This window comes from Anomaloglossus baeobatrachus, chromosome 5 (assembly GCF_048569485.1).
Source record: "Anomaloglossus baeobatrachus isolate aAnoBae1 chromosome 5, aAnoBae1.hap1, whole genome shotgun sequence".
Classification (NCBI taxonomy): Eukaryota; Metazoa; Chordata; class Amphibia; order Anura; family Aromobatidae; genus Anomaloglossus; species Anomaloglossus baeobatrachus.
In genome coordinates, this window is record NC_134357.1 from 49,356,962 (window position 1) to 49,382,031 (window position 25,070).

Consider the following 25,070-nt stretch of genomic DNA (forward strand, 5'->3'; position numbering starts at 1 on the left):
GATTTGTTATGGCACGCAGAGGGAAGAATTACCATATAAAATGGCGCTGTAATGTATGTCGCGGGAACATATGTGGAACTACGTGAGCTTCATTGTGAGGGAATGACATCCTGTCTGGTCCTGGAGAGCTTGTAAAACACGAGCCGTTGTATAAAACCAGTGTTCGCTGGAAACACTGGAAGCATAATGTAGGTCAATGGCAGCTACAAAGGCAGCGTTTTATGGAATTGAACTGCTTTCTCTCACTTATTTACCTTGTAAGAATATAAACAAGTAATTTGGGCTTCCATTTTATTGGATTTTATCAAAATTTTCTCCAAAACTCAATTAGACTTAACAGGAATTCATGTGTAGTACAGCACTATGTAATGTGAATGTTCATTGTGACATGTTTAGTTCACTATTGTACCCCAGGGTAGTGATAGTCTGTCACGCTTGGAGTAGTAAGTGTCCGAATATACAGTTGCGCTCAGACCCACTGACATCTGGCGCACTGCACAACACAAAACAAACAAAGGGGGCAATGGGGGCGATTTTACAATGGTGGACCCTGCAGCTAGGGAGAGGGGTGAAGGGTCACCTCCTGGACTCACCTGAAGCTGTTTCCTGAGTTCCCTAGTGTCCCTATATGGGGCGATTCAACTGACCGCCGAGTCGGATACCTAATCCCTCACTAGCCCTACAAACACACTGGCTAGTGAGATGGCCAGCGAGAGACACTAGTCTCACTGCTGTACTAATCAATAGGAAGGGAAAGGTAGACAGGGGAAAATGGTATAATACAAACTTGATAGGTGCTACAACACGACTCCAACAACTGGAAAAGCAGCAGAAATTCATCAGTTCCAAGAGATGTGTCGTCACCTAGGTCTGCGTGACAGCTGCGCTCAGACTCCAAGACGTCTGGCGCACTATACAACACAAAACAAACAAGGAGGACAATGGGGACACTTTTACAATGTTGGGCCCTACAGCTAGGGAGAGGGGTGAAGGGTCAGCTCCTGGACTCACCTGAAGCTGTTTCCTGAGCTCCTTAGTGTCCCTATAAGGGGTGATTCAACCCGTCGCCGAGACGGATACCTAATACCTCCCTAGCACTACAAACACACTGGCTAGTGAGATGGCCAGCGAGAGACACTAGTCTCACTGCTGTACTAATCAATAGTAAGGGAAAGATAGACAGACAGGGGAAAATGGCACAATACATACTTGATAGCTGCTACAACACGACTCCAACAACTGGAAAAGCAGCAGAAATTCAGCAGTTCCAAGAGACGTGCAGTCACCTAGGTCTGTGTGACAGTTGCGCTCAAACCCACAGACATCTGGCACACTACACAACACAAACCAAAAAAGGAGGACAATGGGGACACTTTTACATTGGTGGGCCCTGCAGCTAGAGAGAGGGGTGAAGGGTCACCTCTTGGACTCACCTGAAGCTGTTTCCTGAGCTCCCTAGTGTCCCTATATGGGGTGATTCAACCCGTGGCTCAGCCGGATACCTAATCCCTCACTACAGCCCTACAAACACACTGGCTAGTGAGATGGCCGGCGAGAGACACTAGTCTCACTGCTGTACTAATCAATAGGAAGGGAAAGGTAGACAGACAGGGTAAAATGGCACAATACTTGATAGCTGCTACAACACGACTCAAACAACTGGAAAAGCAGCAAAAATTCACCTAGGTGGTCAGGAACAGAAGATACAATTTACGGAGTAAGTTGAAAGATGGAGAGGCTACTTAAAGGTGATAGTAGGAGTTACACACTGGCTGCAAATAAGGAGCTAGCTAGGAGCTGCTAGCAGGAAAAACTGACTTTAAGTCCTGAACTGCCAACAGAAAGCAGAAATCAAATACATTTAACATGGTGAACCACCCAATATTAAGTGAAACTCAGATCACAGGACCGTCACGCATCTCTCAACCACGAGAGACACTTGTGACATAGTCATGATAAGACTGCAACTATCATTAGGGACTGTAGTGTAAGAATCCATTTACACCTTCCAACCAAAAGTGCCCAACAACCGCTGATCCACTATTTAGTCGTTGATCAGCGGCCATGTAATAGGCTTTTTACACTTCAGTTATATACTTAACAAAAAGCAATAAATCGATCAGTGACCATACACTGCATTTGTTATTAGCAGAACAGGTGCTATTTACACAGGATAATGTGCTGCCAAGAACAATGATGTTTTTGTGAAAACCAAAGGATAAAGTCATCCAATGACTGAATGTTTAGCTGGTTCATTGTGTGATTGGTATCCTGGTCACACTGCAGGTTTATCAGGAAATGCATGTTCCTAAGAGAGCTCATTCACAACAATCATGCAGAGTAATTGGACTTTAAGATTCAGCTGAAATTAGCAAAACCTATGTGACGTCACTCGTAGTGTCTGCCAATCTGTCACAGGGTGTAACAGGGTATGTAATGATGGGACATGTGACCCTAGGCTAGCCTTCAGACTAGTGTCTATGAGCTGTCTTTTTTCTTGGATGTAGGTTTGATGGTAACCAGGTCTGAGCCCCCAGCATGACCCTAACTCCTGTCTGGGCCCTGATCTTACTCCCCCTCTCCCACACCCTCGGGGCAGGCCAGAAACACAAAGACAAAACCCCACAAAACAACATGGACAAGGGGGAACAGAAACTCATACACACAGCACTGAAAACAGCAAGAAAAGACAGTATGTCTCCTGGGAAACAACAAAAAAGGGGAAACCAATGGGGAATGCTCACACCACTCAGAAGCGCAACACGGATCACCATAAACAGGAAAATCACCAAGACTGGGAATCTCTGGAGCTAAAGCTGAAGCTATCATCAGCACATACAGGAAGAAAGCCGTGCTTTAAATAGGGAGGAAACAGCTGCATAAGGCAATCAGCAACCTGAGTTCTTAAGTCCTGCTCACCAGTCTGCAAAAATTAACTCCCGCAGAGCTGAAGGCCAGTGAACCTGAACCAACCAACACCAGGCTCAGGCTGAGGCTCTGTGGTGTGAACAGAGTCTGACAACATTGTGCACAGAGGTTTGTGCAAAGCCGAACATCACAGGACACTATCCAGTGCTTTGGGAACTCCATCATAGACCCATAATGATCCCTTGTAGACACTAGCTCTGGTTCAACAATGAGACCTAGAGATCCCCTTTTTTTTTTAGTTATTCACAGATAACCAAAGAAAATTGCTGATGATAAAATGTCTTGTACACGATAGTTGAAACTAATACACTGAAATTATAAAGTAAACCTGCTCATCTTCTGTATAAATGGATGTCGGACTTTCATTTCAGGTTGGAAACATTTAAATCAGTAGATACCTTACTGGAAAGAACCTCCTTTTACTGTAAAGAAACACTTACTCTGCACAATAGTGTCACGGGTGACAGACAGTCATGTGGTTTCTGGCCACAGAAAGTCACAGCATTTGGCTGCGCAGAATGCTCCCTGACTTTCCATAGTTCCTGCTGTCAGTATTCATTGGTATAGGCATTTTTTTTTCCTGCTGAATTCATCTCTCTCCCTTTTGGACCCAGCAGGATCTCGACTTCCTCATCGTCATCGGTATTCCCTTGGTCTTTAAATACCCCTTCCTTCCTTTGGACTGTGCTAGTGATATTTTCAGTTCCTTCAAGCCAAGGTTGCAAGCAGGTGGTTTGTATGTCTGTGTAGTATCGTTTCTGAAAGCTCTGCTTAACTTCTACTTGAGTCATCTAATGATAAGTAGTTCATGCTTTTCCCCTGTATTTACTCCATGTGTCTTCTAAAGTGTTTAGTGGGGTTGATGAAGAGCTCATCTCATCCATTCCCTATTTAGGGCCAAGCACTAGGGATACCGAGGGTCATGGTATCCGGCTCGGCGAATAGGTGCAGAACCTATCTAGGGTGGTGAAGGACTCCAGAGACCAACAGTAGGTTTGGTCAGGGGTAACCATCTTCCTTCCCGCTAGATACAGGATTTCCCTTCTCTTCCCTTTTGCCATGTGCTTAGTACTTCCTTGTACCTAGCGTGACAGATAAAAATAAATTCTTACATGAAAAGTCTGGTATAGTCATCAGAATGTATCAATTATTTTTAGAGGGGTTGTCTGTTACTAGGACAACCCCTTCTGATTCCAAATTTTCCCAGGTAACGCCCGGTTCCAGCAATGCAGAGGTTGGCGTTCCCGGGGCTCACGTGACCTTGTGATATAATGCTAGCCAAGCGTCCAATCAGCTCCGGCTTTTGTCACCCCGCCTTCGGACAAAGGAGTTAATCAACAGGAAGTGAGCGCTGAGGATGAAGCTCACTTCCTGTTAATTGCTCCTGTATCCAAAGGGGGAAAAATAGAATCCGGTGCTGATTGGACACTGGTTAGCCTCGGGAACGCAAACCTTGGTACTGCTGGAACTGCGACAGCCGTGCAGGTGAGTATAGGGTTTTTTCTTTTACCTGGGGGAAATGTGGAATCAGAAGGGGTTCTACTAGTAGAAGATAACCCTTTTAATTTGCAGTAAAATACAGGGTGGGCCATAAGTATGGATACACCCTGGGTGGGCTATAAGTATGGATACACCCTACTATTTGTGGCATATTATTAGTACATGGGAAGAGCAAAACATTTGAGGCCGGGTGATGTCCATGGCGGCCATCTGGAAAGCCACCATTATGAAATCAACTTTTTTTTTTTTTTATCAGGGTGCATCCATACTTATGGCCCACCCAGAGTGTATCCATGCTTATGGCCCACCCTGTACATTGAGTTGAAAGACTACACATTTAACTCCATGCACATTAGATCAACTTCAGCCAAAACCACTGACTTTAGAGGAAGAATCCATGTAATGTGTATGGGGTTCTCCAAACTCTCCTTCAATAGTGGCTGATACATTATTCCATTGTTTCCATTGATGGATTGATGGTAAGTATATCAATGGGCACTGTTGAGTATTTGCAGCAGATTTTTCAGCAGCAAAAACCAGAATCTTAAGCATACATTAAGGGGTACTTTGCACATTGCGACATCGCTACTACGATATCGTCGGGGTCAAATCGAAAGTGACGCACATCCGGCGCCGGTAACGACGTCGCAACGTGTAAAGCCTAGATGCGCCGATAAATGATCGCAAAAGCATCGTAAATCGGCGATCTCTGTAGCGTCGGTCATTTTCATAATGTCGCTACATCAGGAGATACGATGTTGTTCCTCGTTCCTGCGGCAGCACACATCGCTGTGTTTGAAGCCGCAGGAGCGAGGAACATCTCCTTACCTGCCTCCACCGGCAATGCGGAAGAAAGGAGGTGGGTGGGATGTTTACGTCCCGCTCATCTCCGCCCCTCCGCTTCTATTGGCCGCCTGCCGTGTGACGTCGCTGTGACGCCGCACGACCTGCCCCCTTAGGAAGGAGGCGGGTCGCTGGCCAGAGCGACATCGCCTACCAGGTAAGTGCGTGTGAAGCTGCCATAATGTTCACTACGGCAGCTATCACAAGATATCGCATGTGCGACGGGGGCGGGGACTATCGCGCTCGGCATCGCTAGCCGATGCTAGAGATGTCGCAGCGTGCAAAGTAACCCTAAGTGCGTTTTTAACAAGCTTTTGTGTGAATTTTGGATGAATTTTTACTTGCGTTTTTTCCACACTCATTTCAATGTGTGAAAAATACTGCAAAAACACTAAAAGAATTTCCATGCTGCAGATTTTGTTAAACGCTTTGATGCTTCAAATATGTAAGAAAAAAGTAAACAGGGCATGCATGAGATTTCAGAAATTGAATTCACTTTGCTAAGACTATAAAAGGCTGTGTTTTTTTGTGTTGCAAAAACTACGCATTATTATACTGTACACTATCCATTGTCGGACACAGACAACAACAATATATGGACCTTTTGCAGCTTAAAAGCTCATCAAAGATCACAATTCCACCTACTTTGGAGGTAGAGATGGGCCCTCAACCTCTGGGGCCCCTGTGCGACTGCACCAATGATATGTCCGCTCCGACACTATCTCAAGCATAACTTTCGTTCATTGTCACCCACTATGTTATAAACGTTTCTGTCTTAGTATGAATCATTTACACAGGTCTGTTTTGGTCCATTAATGAGCACTGACTACATAGAAATCGATCAATTCTATTTACACAATCCAATCTATTTACACAATCCAATGAATACTAATTAGAACAGACCAAACGTTATTGTGATTGTTCTGTCTGTCCCCATAAACCATAATATTAGGGCAGTTCTTCCCCTATTTACATGGTGGGATGTGCTTCTGATAACAAGGATTTTTATACTAGGGTAAACCACTCAATTAGTTGGAATGTTGGCACAATAAGTCCAGGTTTGGAGAGTAGTGGACGGCATAAAATTCCAGAGTAGAGGGGAAGCACTAGAGAAGTTCAGTTTTGGAAAGAATTGATGGTATAGAGAAGATTCATTTACTAATAAAGTTTGTAAACAGAGTAGAGTTTACATGTAGGTTAGTACTTACAAATTACTGAACAAAAATATGCAGATTTGGAGTGAGAAGGGTTCTCTGGATAATGAGGGACGACATCAAACCTGAGAGTGAAAACTGAAGCATTGTTAATAGTGATGAACGGACTCGCAGATAACCAGGACCGGTGGGTCTAACCATGTTAAAAAAAAATCCCAATTCCAGCCCAGGATTGGTCCCAGTTATCTGGCCAGTCGCCGGTCCCCATATAAGTCTATGGGGACAAAAATCTGGCAATTAACAATGGTGGTAGAAGAGATAGGGGGATAGGAGCAAGTGCTTCATACTTACCTAGGCTCCGGCGTGGCTATAACTGCTCCTGCGGTCGCTCATTCACTTCCAGGGCCACTCATTATTGCTCATCCATATGCACTGCTTTCCCCGCCCACTGGCCATCCTGGCGTCTGTGATTGGTTGCAGTTAGACGCCCCCTCACCTTGTGTGACAGCGTCTGACTGCAACCAATCAGAGGCACTTTCTTCGGGTCTACATCGTGGTATAAATTAAATAAATAAAACATTTGGCGTCAGGTCCCCCCATATTATAATACCCAGCACAAGCTGTATTATTATCTTGGCTGTGTATCAAAATAGGAGAACCCGAATGCGTTTTTTTTTTGTTTTTTTTTAAATATTTAAATAAATAATTTAAAATTAACAATGCGCGGTTCCCCCAATTTAGATTTCCAGCCATGATAAAGCCCGATAGCTGGGGGCTGGTATTCTCAGGCTGGGGAGACCCATACTAAGGCTGGGGTCACATTAGCGTATGGCATCCGATGCGAGAGCAATGGATGCAATATGCTAATGACCCTCGGCTCAGGCTCTGCTGCGAGCGTGAGCCGAGTGTCATGCGACTGTGATTTGATCTTGCGATTGGGTCTCAGTTGTGAAGGACAGGGCGGGAGGGGGTTAATCCCCCCATCTCCTCCATTGTCAGCCCATGCGTATATCGCCCTGCACTTGGATGACATCCGAGTGCAGTCCGATGTTTCTTTCGCACCCATACACTTGAATGGGTGCGAATGATATGGCTCTCGCAGACAATCGCATCATGCTGCGATCTTTTCCTCAGTCCATTTAGGGTTGAGGAAAAACATGCAGATCTGAGCTGCAGCATTGTCCTACATGGGGTCGAGTGCAATGAGAGATTTTCTCACATTGCACTCGTGCGAGTCATACGCAGTGTGACTGTGCCCTTATTGTGCCGCCCCCAGCCATCCGGAATTGTTGCATCCATTAGGGTATGTTTGAAACCCCGCGGATCCGGACTTTTACAGTCTGGGTCTGCCCAACACTAGTTATTACATTACTTAGACCTATGTAAGGTTGAATTTGTTAGAATGTAATACTCTTTTCTGTATTTTTTTGCCAGAGGAACATTTAGATAATTTTTGTAATTTCAAGAAGAAATTAAGTTATATAAAATTCCATCATCTTCGAAGAGTTGGGAGCATACATTACTATTAGGGATGATCGAATACTTCGATTATTCGGATTCGCGAATATTTTCCGAATACCTTGCCTCTATTCAATTATTCGCGAATATGCGCAATGTAAGTCTATGGGAAACCCGAATAACAACTATTCGGTACTATTTGGGCTTCCCATAGACTTACATTGCGCAACGAATAGTCGAATAGCGGCGAGGTATTCGGAAACTATTCGCAAAGCCGAATATTTAAGGTATTCGATCATCCCTAATTACTATCCAATTTGAATTTATTATATATAGTCACTACTATGTGTTGTATTAGAGGATCTAAAAGGGATCAATTAATTAAATACACCGTAATAAAGTGTGCAAAGTCCAATAGGAAGTCCAGGATATGTTTTTAGATAAAAAAGTAACACTGCAGGATATAGAATGCTTCTTTATTTCCAGCAGCTATCAATAAACCCTAATATTTCCATTCAATGACCCTAATCGCAGTCCTCTTTGACCTTTACCCATTCCCTGCATGTCATCTTTCTTCATGGTGTGTCCCTCATATGATCTTGTTCTCATTTGCATCCAATTTCTGTAACCTTTGCCCTTCTATTCTCCTTGAATGCATTTCTTTTTTCTCTCTATTCCTTGAATGCCTTTCTATTATACAGGTGATTACTAGAAGACTCGCTGTTTCGCTTCACTGTGGAATTCACCAGTGATCCTTTACAAGAAATCTATTAATTCCACTCATAACTACCTGCCAAGTATCATCATTGCCACCTTTCTGTTTAAGTAAAGCAAGCATGGTGTAACTTACGTAGCCGTGAATCAAAACCAACCACAGCCATTAAGAACAATCCACTTCTGTGCAGTTCCAAGAGTTGTTTTCTTAGCCATGACTTCTGAGATTAATACATTAAATCCCAAACCCTGTCTGTGCAGTGCCATCTATTAGAGCTAGCTGAAATCCTAAGTCATATGAAAAGGCTCATTAAAGGGCCACTTCTGACTTTTAGGATTGCTACTGCCAATAAGTGGTGCTAGAGTTCGTCTCCTTCCTCCCTGAAGAAACAATTTGAACATTTCCCAGAGGAGCTTGCAGCTATAAGTCTCCTCACTACTAACAGCCAGATTGGTTTGTCAGTCTCTACAAGGAGAAAAGTTTTCCCCTGAGATTCCAGTAGAGCTTCTTATTTAGCCAGATTAGATCTCATACTTTGCACTGACGAGGGACAATCATCCTGAAACACCGTGTCTGCAAATTGAGGTTGTGATCTGGCATATAAATCCTAGGTCATATGAAAAGGCTCATTGGAGAGTCACTTTTGACTTTTAGGATTGCTACTTCCAATAGGTGGCGCTAGAGTTTTTTCTCTTTCCTCCTGAACAGACAATTTGAATATTTCCCACATGAGCATCGCAGCTATAAGTCTCCTCACTACTGACAGACAGATTGGTTTGTCAGTCTCCGCAAGGAGAAATTTTTTCTCCTGAAATTCCAGTAGAGCTTCTTATTTAGCCAGATCAGATCTCATACGTTGTATTGACGAGGGACAATGATCCTGAAACACCATGGAGGTTGTCATCTGGCATAAAAATCCTAGGTTATATGAAAAAGCTCATTGGAGAGTCACTTTTGACTTTTAGGATTGCTACTTTCAAAAGGTGGCGCTAGAGTTTGTCTTCTTCCTCCCTAAACAGACAATTTGAAAATATCCCAGAGGAGCATTGCAGCTATAAATCTCCTGACTACTGACATACAGATTGGTTTGTCAGTCTCCGCAAGGAGAAAAGTTTTCCCCTGAGAAGCTAGCTAACCTATAAGTCAATTTTCCAGGACGCCACATGACAGCACGGTAGGAGTTGCTCCTTTGACCTTTACAGGGACAGGAAACGCAAGAGGTTAAAAGCCCCTCCCCATCCCCCTTTCCTCAGTGTTTTTCCTGTCCCTGTACAGGACGGACGCAAGTCTTACCGTCGGGATGTACGGGGTCCAGGCGGATCGGGGGGGTCTTGCTCTCTCGTTCCGGCCTGTCAAGCAGCCCCTGGCCGACACCTCTAAAGGAGAGGTCCCTCAGCCGGCCGGTGGAGCAGGAGTTCCCGGCAAAAGCCGCTTCCCTCAGGTGAGGGCTCTCGGCATCCCGCTGTCTGCCGCGGCCATGTGGCACTTCCGGGGGTGCGCGCGCCATGCGTTCCAGCCTGACACGCACGCTGACGCATGTGCAGTGCAAAGACTTCCGCATTTTCCTGGTCGGAATATGCCGGCGCCCTGGAAGGCGGCGTGTGATCCGGGACGGAACACTGGAAGCGGGAACGGGCCCTGTCGTCACCCAAACAGGTATCAAACCTTGGGAACGGGGAAATGTGCACTCTGTGTGTTTCTGTATGACGACCTACTCACTGTTTATTACAAGGGATGAAAGTGACAGGTCAGATGCTAGCCCCCCTGACGAGTCCCAGGGTCACGTAAGTGCAGGTGCGTCAGGAATCTGGCCTGTAGTGGTGTGGGTAGAGCCTGATTCTGTCTCCCCTTCCTTTTAGGATTCTTCCAGACATTGCGCCTCTGGCATTGTGCCTTGCGCCTCTGGCGGCACGCACCAGCACTTTTCCTAAAAAGTTCGGAGGAAGTCGGCCAGAATAAAAAAGTGTGCAGTCTGTCATTCACATCTGTCAGCGTCCTGCACTAAAATTAGAAATTTAACCTTGGAACTTTCTAAGTAGATATGCTGCATGGTGAGGTTGCTGCCTCATGTTTTGCGGGGATCAGCAGACCTCATGTTTAAGTTCAGAATTTACCTGTTGATGGAACCTTATATGGATCCTCCTGTTGTGGTTTAATAACACATTTGATTCCACTATTATCTCACCCGACCGGATTCTGTCTGATTTACTCCTTCTATAGGAGGGAAAATTGTGGATATAACACGGCCTTGTGTGTCTGGAGGGGGATGGGCATTATCTCGCATTGGAACTTGCCCTCCAGCTGAACCTCCAGATGAGTTAATTGGTTCAGGTGTGACTAATTTGGTATTTAGGATACCACTCATGAAGTAGGTGTATCCTGAAGTTCACAGGTGACTTACACTCTTAGGGGTAACTCTGATGGGGCCTCACAACTCTGGCCTCGCGCCTCAGGGTTCTGGCCTCGTGATGACTCTGGCTCACGCCTCACTGCTCTGGCCTCCTGGCTCCGGCCTCCTGGCTCCAGCCTCACGCCTCATGGCTCCAGGCTCCGGCCTTGCGCCTCCTGGCTCGTACCTCACAACTTGGGGCTCCGGCGTCGCGCCTCACGATTTGGCCCCAGCCCACACGCCACTCTGCCCACACGTTGGCTTGGCACCTTGGGTCTGTCAAGGCCTCACTGCTTGACAACTCTGGTCTTACTGTTTCTCAGCCTTGCCCTTCATGGCTTGGTTTCACTGGCTCTTGGCCTCTGGGCTTGTGCTTGGGCCTCTGGGCTTGTGCCTTGGGCCTCCGGGCTTGGGCCTTGTGCCTCTAGGCCTGTGCCTCTGGGCTTGTGGCTTGTGCCGCTGGGCTTGTGCCTCTGGACTGGTGCCTTGTGCCTCTAGGCTTGTGCCTCTGGGCTTGTGGCTTGTGCCTCTAGGCTTGTGCCTCTGGCCTTGTGGCTTGTGCCTCTAGGCTTGTGCCTCTGGCCTTGTGCCTGGTGCCTCTAGGCTTGTGCTTCTAGGCTTATGCCTTGTGTCTTTAGGCTTGTGCCTCTGGGCTTGTGCCTTGTGTCTCTAGGCTTGTGCCTCTGGGCTTGTGCCTTGTGTCTCTAGGCTTGTGCCTCGGGGCTTGTGTCTTGTGTCTCTAGGCTTGTGCCTCTGGGCTTGTGCCTTGTGTCTAGGCTTGTGCCTCTGGGCTTGTGCCTTGTGTTTCTAGGCTTGTGCCTCTAGGCTTGTGCCTTGTGTCTGGGCTTGTGCCTCTGGGCTTGTGCCTTGTGCCTCTGGGCTTGTGCCTTGTACCTCTAGGCTTGTGCCTCTGGGCTTTGCCTTGTACCTCTAGGCTTGTGCCTCTGGGCTTGTGCCTTGTGCCTCAAGGCTTGTGCCTCTGGGCTTGTGCCTTGTGCCTCTGGGCTTGTGCCTTGTGCCTTTGGGCTTGTGCCTTGTTCCTCTGGGATTGTGCCTTGTGCCTCCGGGCTTGTACCTCTGGGCTTGCGCATTACGCTTCATGCTTCTGGCCTTGTACCTCTGGCCTTGCGCCTATGGCATTGCGCCTTGTGCCTCTGGCCTTGCGCCTCTGGCATTGCGCCTTGTGCCTCTGGCCTTGCGCCTCTGGCCTTGCGCCTCTGGCATTGCGCCACTGGCATTGCGCCACTGGCCTTGCGCCTCTGGCATTGCGCCTTGCGCCTCTGGCATTGTGCCTTGCACCTCTGGCATTGTGCCTTGCGCCTCGGGGCTTGCGCCTTGCGCTTCATGTTTCCGGCCTTGCGTGTCTGGCATTGCGCCTTGTGCCTCTGGCATTATGCCTTGCGCCTCTGGCCTTGCGCCTCTGGTCTTGTGCATTGCGCCTCTGGCCTTGCGCTCCGGACTTGTGCCTTGCACTTCATGTTCTGGCCTTGCGCGTCTGGCATTGGGCATTGCGCCTCTGCGCCTTGCGCTTCTGTGCCTCTGCACCTTGGGCCTTGCGCCTCTGCACCTTGGACCTTGCACCTCTGCGCCTTGGGCCTTGCGCTTCTGCGCCTTGGGCCTTATGCCTCTGCGCCTTTGGCCTTGCGCCTCTGCGCCTTTGGCCTTGCAGTGGCCTCGTCCCTTGCGCCTCGGGCTGCATACTTCGCATCTTGGGATCTCTAGCATCGGCTTTGGTTAGAGGGGCCTCACGCTTCTGGAACTGCACTTGGCTTAGCAATGATAGGCAGTCATATTTGAGTTGGCCTAGTATTTCTCCTTATTATGGCTCAGAACTGGAATCTGAGTTCAGCTACGGTCCTTCCTTTCTAATCAGTAGTATTCAGCGGTGCTTAGTTGCTTAGCTCTGGTCTTTCATTTATAACTTATGACTAAAGAGAAATGTTTCTCGAGTTCATCCTATGGTGGAAAGAGCTGTATGTAGCCGATCATGGTAATAGCCCCGTTTTCTGTGACGGGTCCTTTGATGGCAATTGGACTGGTTTTCTGGGCCATTGTTCAACGTCCAGAATCTCGTAAATAACCTGTGAGGTTTTCCAGCCTCTTGTGGCAGGGAGCTCCATAGTCTCCCTCATAGGCTCACTGCTCTCACGAGATAAAATCCAGGGTCTCACCACTGTCAAATGAACTATCATTCTGTGATTATTAGAGGCCCTCACTCCTCTGGAAGATGTTCCCTGGTCACTATGGAAGACTGTGTGGTATGTTTACGCTAGTGTCTGATATGGTGGTAATTACATGCTAATGGAGTATAGTGCATTTCTGGTTGGGTAGTCTGCCCAGGTGGTAGTGGTTTCTTTACACCAGCTCAGGGCAACACTAATCTCCTGTATTTGCTGCCACGGATATGGCAAACCACTTCTTTAAATGCCAATATACTGTATACAGTGTATCTATGAGGTTTGGCCACCTACATTTTTGGGACGCTTTTCTCACATCCAGATTCCATACCCCGCTGTCCTTGGCATCTGCATCTGGGGAATAATGCTTCCTTCAACTGGTCGGATGATGTACTTGGCTTGCTAATATCGGAAGAAGTGCCTTCCGGACTCCGACTTCATGTCTTTAGTTTTCATGACGGTCCTTCTCATTACTCGAGGTCCAGTAGTTTATGCATTGTCATCTTGGGCTTCTGGAGCCAGATTGTGAACTCTGGCGGTACGGTGGGCTGGTCTGTGCCCAGGGGTAATCGTTTGAACCTAGGAGAGCTGATGACGGTACTGACCTGGTTTAATAAGCTCGGACAAGTTTATTCTTGATCTAGCCGGTGGTCATTCTATCGGGCTGTGGTTTATTCATTCCTTGATAGGCTGTTAAGGACTTTAACTTCTATTCTATAGTTGCGGTGTTAAGAATGTTCATTTAACCCATTTGAATATATCTCACTGTCTCTGGTCGCTGTAGTGTAAGCTGTCTACCTCATTTATTCTCATTCCCAACATGAAGAGCTCCTTCACTGTTTGGACGTCAGACGAGCAGTTCTGGCATATTTGGAGGCTACCCGGGCTGGCGCGTAGATTCTGCCCTCTTGGTGCAATTTGCGGGAAAGAACCGAGGGAAGACGGTGTCTAAGACGACTTTGTCTCGGTGGGTTAGGTCCGCTATTTCAGCTACTTACCAATCCGCGGGTCGGGACCTCCCAACTCGCATTAGGGCCCACTCCGCCAGGGCTCTGTCCACTTCTTGGGCGGAGAGGGCGGGGGTTTCCTTGGAACTGATTGTCGTACGGCAGCGTGGTCGGGTCCCCACACGTTTTGTAAGCATTATAAACTGGGCCTTCTCAACGATCAGCACATGTTGTTCAGTAGAAGGGTTTTGCAGGCTGTGGTCCCCCCCTCATAGGGATTACTTTGGCATTCTCCTACCGTGCTGTCATGTGGCGTCCTGGAAAATAGGAATTACTACTTACCGGTAATGATGTTTCCAGGAGCCAACATGACAGCACGCTTATTTCCCTCCCGTCTGATTATGTACAGTGTGTTGTACGTTCTGCATTAATAAAATGGTGTTATCTCCCATCCTGGTGTGGTACTTTAAAAAACACTGAGGAAAGGGGGATGGGGAGGGGCTTTTAACCTCTTGCGTTTCCTGTCCCTGTAAAGGTCAAAGGAGCAACTCCTACCGTGCTGTCATGTTGGCTCCTGGAAACATCATTACCGGTAAGTAGTAATTCCTATTTTTAACTGTTTAACAAGCTGTATCTAATGACTTAGGAACTTTAGCCAAACCATGGTCTTGCCTAAATGTTATGCGTGACCCTAATCTGTTATTGTTGAGTTTTAGAGCTATATTGTAAACCCCATTGGGGATTGGGATTGATAAGAATGATGATAGATCCTGTAGAGCACTACAGAATTTTTTGGTTCTGTATATGGTCTTTGGCAAAAATGAGTCCAGACCAACAGATTTGTCGGAAAACCTTTCAGAATTAACATTTTCTATGGGATACCATACTACAAAATACTCCCACAGATGTGTGCCATCAATAGCAAACAAGATTTGCTATTTTGCATACGCTAACAAATTAATTCAAGACCATCTTGAAAAAATGAGTACATCCCAATGAAACTCTTAAGTTAAGACTTCAAAATTCTAATTAGAAAGAATGAAACCACAGGTAAGTCTAATTATTCATTACACAGGTGTTCAGCAGCCAGGAGAATATAACAGGATATTATTTAACAATAAAACCCCTTTGCATTTCATGCTGTCACCAATGGCACCACATGAAAGAGAAATGTCACAACACCTGAGAAAGAAGATTATTTATTAGGTGAAGGCTACAAGAAGATTGGCATAGCTTCACTTATCAGTCAGGTGCTGTAGCAAAAGTGATACAAAAATTTAACAAAGATGACACTTCGGACATCTCACTGAGACATCCAAGCCAACCATTGAAGTTATCATCTAAACAGATGCAACTTCTGAATAGAAGGATTGAAGAAAATCGACATGCTAGTTCACTGCAGATAGTTAAAGAAGTAGAAAGCCAAATCAGGGTGAGTGTATCCCATGGCACAATATAGCGTACACTGCAAAGGAATGGCATGTATGGCTGTCGTCCACAAACGAAGTCTCTCCTAAAGCCTATGTACAAAAAAGCTGTCTATAATGTGCCTGGGCCCAGGCTGAAAAACATGAAAATTACTGTGACTATATTCTGGGGTGATGAGACCAAGATAAATGTTTTTGGAACTAATGACTTCAAAACTATATTGTGTCTAAAGGGTGAGGAAAAAAAAATACATGATGCCTCAAGTAAACATGGTGGTTGCAGTGCCCTTGTGTGGGGCGGCTTGAGCTGCTGGTATCAGGAGCTACAGATGTACCACTCTATTTTGAAAGAAAATAATCTACTATCTCTACATGCCCTTGGTAGACGTGCACTTTCCAACATGACAACTCGTCTCAGGTCACTCTTGCATTTCTGAAGAAGAGCAAGGAGAAAGTGATTCTGTGTCCAAGTGTTCCCTGATCTCAATCCAACCAAACTACTTTGAAGAATTCCGAAGAGTCAAGTTATCATCACTCTCCATCTAGAATTCAGACTCTAAAAGAGCTGGTTCTTGAAGAATGGACAAAGATAGATTTTGCAGTGATGCCAATTTGTTCATTCCATGCCTAGAAGACTTATGCCTATCCTTAGAAATCATGGCGGTCATACAAAATACTAGATTTTTAATGTGGGGTGTACTCATTTTTCTATCAACTAATTTAAGTACAATTGAAGATTTCATAATGCAACTTATATTAATCTCACTTTCATGTTATGGATTAAAATTTCATGTTCTGCAAAACTCAGTCTCGTCAACATTTTTGAAATTGTTGTGTGTTCATTGATTAAAATCTTAGTTTTCAAAGGGGGTGTACTCATTTATGCTGAACACTGTATGTATCTCATCAAAATATGCTGCCACGAATATGGCATTTTTAGGAATTTCCTATGGGTTCACAGTTTATTCTTTATGCTGAATTGTTTTGAACTCTTCTGTTTTCTTTCAAGGCTGCATTAAGGCTGATTGCGGAAGCGAACGCGACTGATTGCATCATACAGACACAAAATATATATTTTTCCTTTACATTATCACTTTAATGGATAGATCTCGTAGTGAATTATATTAGTAAAATGCAGCAATTTAATGACATAATGGATTTGATCCCGTCTAACATCAATTGAGATTAGATTTTTCACATTAGGCTACTCCACAAATTGCTAGAAGTGTCCAAAATCAAATCATAATCTTGTTTTCATTCTTTCATAGCTAAGAAAGACTGATTTATTGTGTTTTCCCTTATAAGAGGTTAGTGTATGAAAGACACACTCCGTTAACATTTTAAAATATCTGCAAGTGAGTATTGCCATGGAAGGGACAAGCTGGAACTGAAGAATAGAGTGTGTGTTTCCTCCATGGAAGAGTTTAGAAGAGATGCCGTGAAAGTTGTGGCAGTTGTTAACTATAAAAGCCTCGGACAGCCAAGGAGCGGAGGAGTTTGTGTCAAGACTTGGAACGAAGCCAACGTGTGAGCAGCAGAGTGAACTTATAGCTACTACTGCTATAGAGGTACCGATGAGAGTTCTGACCCTGGAGAAGACCTACGTTATACTGACCACAAACTCCAAAAGGAACCCGAACATGGAATTTTGACCACCGACTCCAGAAGGAGACAGAAGACTGAATACTTAATCCCAACTACTGACTCCAGAAGGAACTTGAAGACTAAATAAGGAATACTCACCACCGGCTCCAGGAGGAACTCAAAGACCAAACATGGAAGACCAAACATTGAAGACTGAACATTGAAGACCGAACATTGAAGACCAAACACTGTAGACCGAACACTGTAGACCGAACACTGAAGACTGAACACTGAAGACTGAACACTGAAGACTGAACACTGAAGACTGAACACTGAAGACTGAACACCAAGCACCGAATACCAGAGAATGAACACTGCTTCCAGAAGAAGATCCATGTGAATAGAGCTGTTGCTTCCTGTCCAAATGTATGGTACTCAGTGAGGGGTAGTTACCCACTAGACTTGGACTTGCAGCTTAGCGGGTTGTACCATAACCTTGTTGGAGCCTATGTCTTGATAGATTGCATTTTTTAGATAAGTGAGCTTCAGACAAAAGCTGGGGTGACATTGACGCTTCATTGACAGAGAGACAGGGATTAAGCTATCCTCAGTAAAATCCATTATTTATTGCTCTAAGAAGCCTAGTAAACAAATATTGCATTTGTACCCTGTATATATAAAAATGATAAATTTGCAGTCACTCTATGTGACTGCGGACTTGTAAATCCTCCCAGTGCATGCACTACGCACTGGAAGGATTTGATGCTTTCTGAGCTGGGAATGGTGGTCATGTGCAATGTGTATATTCCTGGTCAGAACGCAACTTCAAGTGTATTGAGTAGAGTTGAGCGGACTGTTAATAATCCAGTTTCGGCGGATCACCGGCGGGTTGAAGTTCGGATCCGATCTGGAATCTGGCCCCATATATGTCAATGGGGAGCAGAATCCAGGATGAGAGAGAGAGAGAGAGAGAGTGAGAGAGAGAGAGAGAAAAATCCCGCATCCGGGTCAGACCCATATCTGCCGCTCAAACCGCGCGGATCCGGATTTTGCCGATCCGGGTCCGCTCAACAATAGTATTGAGCATTGCCACGCTCAATAGATGGTCAGGGCTACTAGATGGCTGTGTTTACTAGACGGCACGCGACAATAGACTTGCATTGACAACACTAATTGGGTTCTGGCCGGAAACATGCATATCCCATAATTGTGGTTACATTTCCACCATTCCTGGTTCAGGGACCGGTGAATCCTCGCATCGTACAGTGTGTGCGCTGGGAAGATTCACAAGTCTACAGTTACGCAGAGTGACTGCAGACTTATTATGTTAGACCAGACGGGACAGATTTGACTTTTTTAACTCCTGCTTGTAGTGATAACACTGGTGAAGACCTTTTTTTGCCTAATAAAGGATCCCATTGATGTGTCCCTCTTTTTGATTCACCAAGATTTGAGTCAACCCAATAAAAATCAATTATTTAATGTTACAAAACCAATTCGGTCATGGTTTATAGATATCCATACCAGACAGACATATTCAATTTTTCCGGTGTGGTAAGAATATGTCAAAATATACATTTTCACTGCAGTTCTTCCTGAATTATCTAAGTTATATTACACCTATTGTGCAGCAGCCATCCTTCACCGAGTAACAGATAAAATGCCTCACAGTTTTACTTAGCAGCAAGCGAGACTCAAGATGACCTTGAGCTAATCAACTCCGCTCGTTCCTGTCTTGTCATCAAATAGTATTAGAATTCATGGTGAGCATGTTCTGCCGCGCTCCATACAGAGCGAAAGGAACACCGGCCCTAGCGCTATAAGATAACATATAGTTTTATGTAGAAATTACTCAAAATAAATTGCAGCCAGAGGAAATAAGAAATACATTGACACTACACATGGAGAAATAAAAAAACAAATTAAAAGTATTTATTGTTCTTCCCTCTTTTTAAGCCACCTTTGCTCGGAGAATCAGGCTTTGCTCCAGCTACATAAAACAAGAGAATTGTCTGTAGGAATCCAGAGGAGGAAGCTAATAGACACAAGATGCAATCAATAAGGTGTGGTGACACAAATCGAATCTGGCTCCTTGCGCCGTATTACTAAATCTGCTTCATATCCAATACTCGATAAATAACAAAAATTGTGGTGGACAAAAAAGAAATATGATTAGCACAACACCGAAGAAAATTACTATGACTTTATTAAGGTTACATCGGCTGAAACACTAACATTACAACAAAAAATACTCCTGTTATGTTAGAAATGACAAAGTAGAGCGCAAAAATTGATTGTCCCGACTGCTCACATCTGTATTGTCTTGTTCTCACCTGCGCTTCCTACTACAAGTTCATGACTGTACAAGGACCTGCCATACACACTCTTTAAATCTTTAAAGGGAACCTATCACCAGATTTGGTGACTATAAGCTGCGGCCACCACCAGTGAGCTCTTCTATACAGCATTCCAGAATACTGTATATGAGAGACCAGGCCGCACTGTATAACGTAAAAAATACTTTTATAAAACTCACCTAGGGGGGGCGGTCCGGTCCGATGAGTGTCGTTGCTCTCCGGTCCAATGGGTGTCGCTGCTCTGCGGTCCGATGGGTGTCGCTGCTCTCCGGTCCGATGGGTGTCACTGCTCTGCGGTCCGATGGGTGTCGCTGCTCTCCGGTCCGATGAGTGTCACTGCTCTGCGGTCCGATGGGTGTTGCTGCTCTACGGTCCAATGGGTGTCACTGCTCTGCGGTCCGATGGGTGTCGCTGCTCTCCGGTCCGATGAGTGTCGCTGCTCTCCAGTCCAATGGGTGTCGCTGCTCTGCGGTCCGATGGGTGTTGCTGCTCTTCGGTCCTATGGGTGTTGCTGCTCTCTGGTCCAATGAGTGTCGCTGCTCTCTGATCCAATTGGTGTTGCAGCTCTCTGGTCCGATGAGTATCGCTGCTCTCTGGTCCAATGGGTGTCGCTGTTCTCCAGTCCGATGGGTGTTGCTGTTCTCCGGTCCAGCGCCTCCTCTCTGCTGCGATCTCCGACCTCCTTCTACCTAGCCCAGTGTGGATGACACGTCTATGTCATCCACATAGGCTGACACTGCGGTTCCACATAGGCACGTTTTGATCTGCCCTGGTGAGGGCAGATCAAAGTAGTATAATGCGCAGGCATCAGGACAGGTTAAACACTGGTCGCGCATGTGCACTACAATACTTTGATTTGCCCTCAGCAGGGTAGATCACAGTGCGCCTGCGCAGGACTGCAATATTGGCCTGTTTGGATGATGTAGACGCATTATCCACACTGGGCTGGGTAGAAGGAGGACGGAGATTACATCAGAGAAGAGGCACCGGACTAGGGAGAGAAGGCGCCGAACCAGAGAGTAGCGACACCCATCGGACCGGACTGCCCCTTAGGTAAGTATTTTAAAGGTGTTTTTTTACGTTCTACACATTGGCCTGGGCACTTATATGCATTTTATATATATATATATATATATATATATATACAGTCATATGAAAAAGTTTGGGCACCTTTTTTCTTTAGAACAAATTGAGTTTCGCAACAGCTATTTCAGTTTCATATATCTAATAACTGATGGACTAAGTAATATTTCTGGATTGAAATGGGGTTTATTGTACTAACAGAAAATGTGCAATCCGCATTTAAACAAGATTTGACCGGTGCAAAACTATGGGCACCTCAACATAAAAGTGACATTAATATTTTGTAGATCCTCCTTTTGCAAAAATAACAGCCTCTAGTCGCTTCCTGTAGCTTTTAACGAGTTCCTGGATCCTGGATGAAGGTATATTTGACCATTCCTGTTTACAAAACAATTCCAGTTCAGTTAAGTTTGATGGTCGCCGAGCATGGACAGCCGCTTCAAATCATCCCACAGATTTTCAATGATATTCAGGTCTGGGGACTTGGATGGCCATTCCAGAACATTGTAATTGTTCCTCTGCATGAATGCCTGTGTAGATTTGGAGCGGTGTTTTGGATCATTGTCTTGCTGAAATATCCATCCCCTGCGTAACTTCAACTTCGTCACTGATTCTTGCACATTATTGTCAAGAATCTGCTAATACTGAGTTGAATCCATGCGACCCTCAACTTTAACAAGATTCCCAGTGCCGGCATTGGCCACACAGCCCCAAAGCATGATGGAACCTCCACCAAATTTTACTGTGGGTAGCAAGTGCTTTTCTTGGAATGCCGAGTTTTTTTGCCTCCATGCATAACGCCTTTTTGTATGACCAAACAACTCAATCTTTGTTTCATCAGTCCACAGGACCTTCTTCCAAAATGTAACTGGCTTGTCCAAATGTGCTTTTGCATACCTCAGGCGACTCTGTTTGTGGCATGCTTGCAGAAACGGCTTCTTTCGCATCACTCTCCCATACAGCTTCTCCTTGTGCAACGTGCGCTGTATTGTTGACTGATGCACATTGACACCATCTGCAGTAAGATGATGCTGCAGGTCTTTGGAGGTGGTCTGTGGATTGTCCTTGACTGTTCTCACCATTCTTCTTCTCTGCCTTTCTAATATTTTTCTTGGCCTGCCACTTCTGGGCTTAACAAGAACTGTACCTGTGATCTTCCATTTCCTTACTATGTTCCTCACAGTGGAAACTGACAGTTTAAATCTCTGAGACAACTTTTTGTACCTTCCCCTGAACAACTATGTTGAATAATCTTTGTTTTCAGATAATTTGAGAGTTGTTTTGAGGAGCCCATGATGCCATTCTTCATAGGAGATTCAAATAGGAGAGCAACTTGCAAGTGGCCTCCTTAAATACCTTTTCTCATGATTGGATACACCTGCCTATGAAGTTCAAAGCCCAATGAGGTTACAAAACCAATTTTGTGCTTTAGTAAGTCAGTAAAATGTAGTTAGGGGTGTTCAAATCAAGAAATTGATAAGGGTGCCCATACTTTTGCACCGGTCAAATTTTGTTTAAATGCGGATTGCACATTTTCTGTTGGTACAATAAACCTCATTTCAATCCAGAAATATTACTGCGTCCATCAGTTATTAGATATATGAAACTGAAATAGCTGTTGCAAAAACCCAATCAGTTATAAAGAAAAAAGGTTAACATTAATAGTGGTGCCCAAACTTTTTCATATGACTGTAAATATATATATATATATATATATATATATATATATATATATATCTATTCTGGAATGCTGTATATAGGAGCTCAGTGGTAGTTGCCACAGTTTATAGTCATCAAATCTGGTGACTGGTTCCCTTGAAGGAAGAAGCAAATTTTGACCACTTTTCTGAAATCTGACCACTGTCACTTTATGAGTTATTAACTCTAGAATGCTTCAAGGGACTGAAGTGATTCTGAAACTTTTTTTGTGACATATTGCACTTAATGTTAGTAGTAAATTTTGAATGATATTTTTTGCATTTATTTGTAAAAAATTTTAACTTTTACGAAAATTTAGAAAGTTTTCCAATTTTCAAGTTTTGCATTTTTATGCCCTTAAATCAGAGTTATATCACATAAAATAGTCAATAGATAACTTTTCCCACATGTCTACTTTACATCAGTAGAATTTTTGAAGCAAAAATTTGGGGGGTTAGGAAGTTAGAAGGGTTCAAAGTTCATCAGCAATTTCTCATTTTTTCAACAGAATTTACAAAACTATTTTTTTAGGGGCCACATCACATTTGAAGTGACTTTGAGAGGGCTAGGTGACAAAAAATAAGCAAAATTGACACCATTGTAAAAACTGCACCCCTCCATCTGCTCAAAACCACATCCAAGAAGTGTATTAACCCTTCATTTGACTCACAGGAACTAAAGCAATGGGGAATGAAAAAAAAAAAGAAAAATTAATATTTTACCTAAAAATGTTGCATAGCCGCAATTTATTCACTTTTAGAAGAAATAACACAACAAATGGACCCCAAAATGTGTTAGCCAGTTTCTTCGGAGCTCGCTGATACCCAATATGTGGTCAGAAACCTCTGTTTGGACAAATGTGAGGGCTCGGAACAGAAGAAGCAATATGTGAATTTTGGTTGAAATAGATTGCGGGCACCATGTTGCATTTTTATGGCCCCTAAGGTATCTAAACAGCAGAAACCCCCAATAAGTGACCCCATTTTGGCAACTAGATCCCTCAAGGATTTTATCTAGGGGTATAGTGAGCATTTTGAACCCACAGGTATTTCACAGAATTTGATAACATGAGGCCGTCGTATTGAAAAGTTTAATTTTTTTTCACAAAAAGGTTGCTTTAGCATCAATTTTCTCATTTTTCAAGAGGCAACACAAAAAAAAATGGGCCCAACAGTTTGTTACTCACATTCTTATGAGCGCCCCACTTGCAGTCAAAAAAGTTTTGTTTAGATAAATGGGAGGGCTCGGAAGGGAAGGAGCAATATTTGAAGTTTGGAAAGTAAATTTGGAAGAAATAAATTGTGGGCACCATGTTATAGTTGTAGGCCCCCTAACCAGAAACCTCCCACACAAGTGGCCCCATTTTGGAAATTAGACCCCTCAAGGAATGTACCTAGATGTTTGGTGAGCACCTTGAACCCCCAGATGCTTCACAGAATGATATAACGTTGAGCGGTGAAAATAAAAAAAAAAAATTTTACCACAAAATTGTTACTTCAACCAGATAGCTTTTTTTTAAAAGGGTAATAAGAAAAAAACACCATACAATTTATTGTGGAATTTATCCAGAGTACACCGATGCCCCATATGTGGTGGAAATCTACTGTTTGGGCACATAGCAGGGCTCAGAAGGGAAGGAGCGCCATTTAACTGCAAAATTGACTGGACTCATTAGCGGATGTCATGTCCCAATTGGAGGGCCACTGTTGTGCTTAAACAGTGGAGCTCCCCCATACGTCATCCCATTTTGGAAATTACACCCCTCAATGATTTTATTCAGGGGTATAGTGAGCATTTTGTACCCACAGGTAACCTTATCTCACCATATTGAAAATTTTTCACAAAATTGTTGCTTTAGCAGCAAATTTCTCAATTTTTCAAGCGGCAACACTGAAAAGTAGTCCCCACAGTTTGTTACCCAATGTTGTATGAGAGCAGGGATACCACACATGTGGTCAGAAACCTTTGTTTGAACAAATGAGAGGGCTCGGAATTGAAGGAGCATCATTTGAATTTTGGAAAAACTGAAATGTATTGCCTGCACCATGTCACATTTGCAGGGCCCCTAAAGTACCCCCCCAAGTGACCCCATTTTGGAAAATAAACTTTATTCAGGTGTATAGTGAGCATTTGGAACCCACAGATACTTCACAAAAATGTTGATGTAGCACCAAATTTCTCACTTTATGCTATGTGACCACAATCCGGTGACAATGCATCTAGGACACAGCGTGTAATGCGCCTACCATTTTAGATGATTAGGAGGAGGAGAGGGACCACACTAAGGGACCAGAGGGGAACGGGGAATGACATTTTGATTTCCATCTGCCATGTTGGGTGATATCAGATGGGAGAGGATTCATTGTTTTACCGTTTATGGTGTATAATGGTGATCACACAACTGGGGACCGGAAAACTGGATCGTGAGCTCGAGGGGATGGGGAACATATATAACAGGATGAGGGACATATTTACCAGGAAGTGGCCCAGGATGGGAGACATTAGTACAGAAAGGGAGATATTACTACATAATGAAGGGGTGTGGGGGGGACTGGTATGTCTTTCTAGGATTTAGAGCGCAACGCAACAAAGACCCATTACATCTGTCCAGCATATGAGGAGCAAGGCCCAAGCTTGCCACCGGATCCAATTGGACTAGAGGAGTGGAAAGATAGATATAGTGCCTTGAAAATGTGTCAGTCAGAATGTTATTTAGGGGTATAGGACTAAAGGGGATGAATATAAATGCACATCACAATTTTCAGATTTGGATTTTTAAAATATATAGAAAACCATATATCATTTCCTTT

At 44.5% G+C, this 25,070-nt stretch overlaps 1 protein-coding gene across 1 annotated transcript in view; it reads right to left on the minus strand.

Moving 5' to 3' along the window:
- The window catches only part of TCERG1L (transcription elongation regulator 1 like), a 320,959-nt gene that overhangs the window by 244,340 nt on the left and 51,549 nt on the right, over nucleotides 1–25,070 (minus strand). The gene's annotated exons all lie outside the window — the stretch shown is intronic.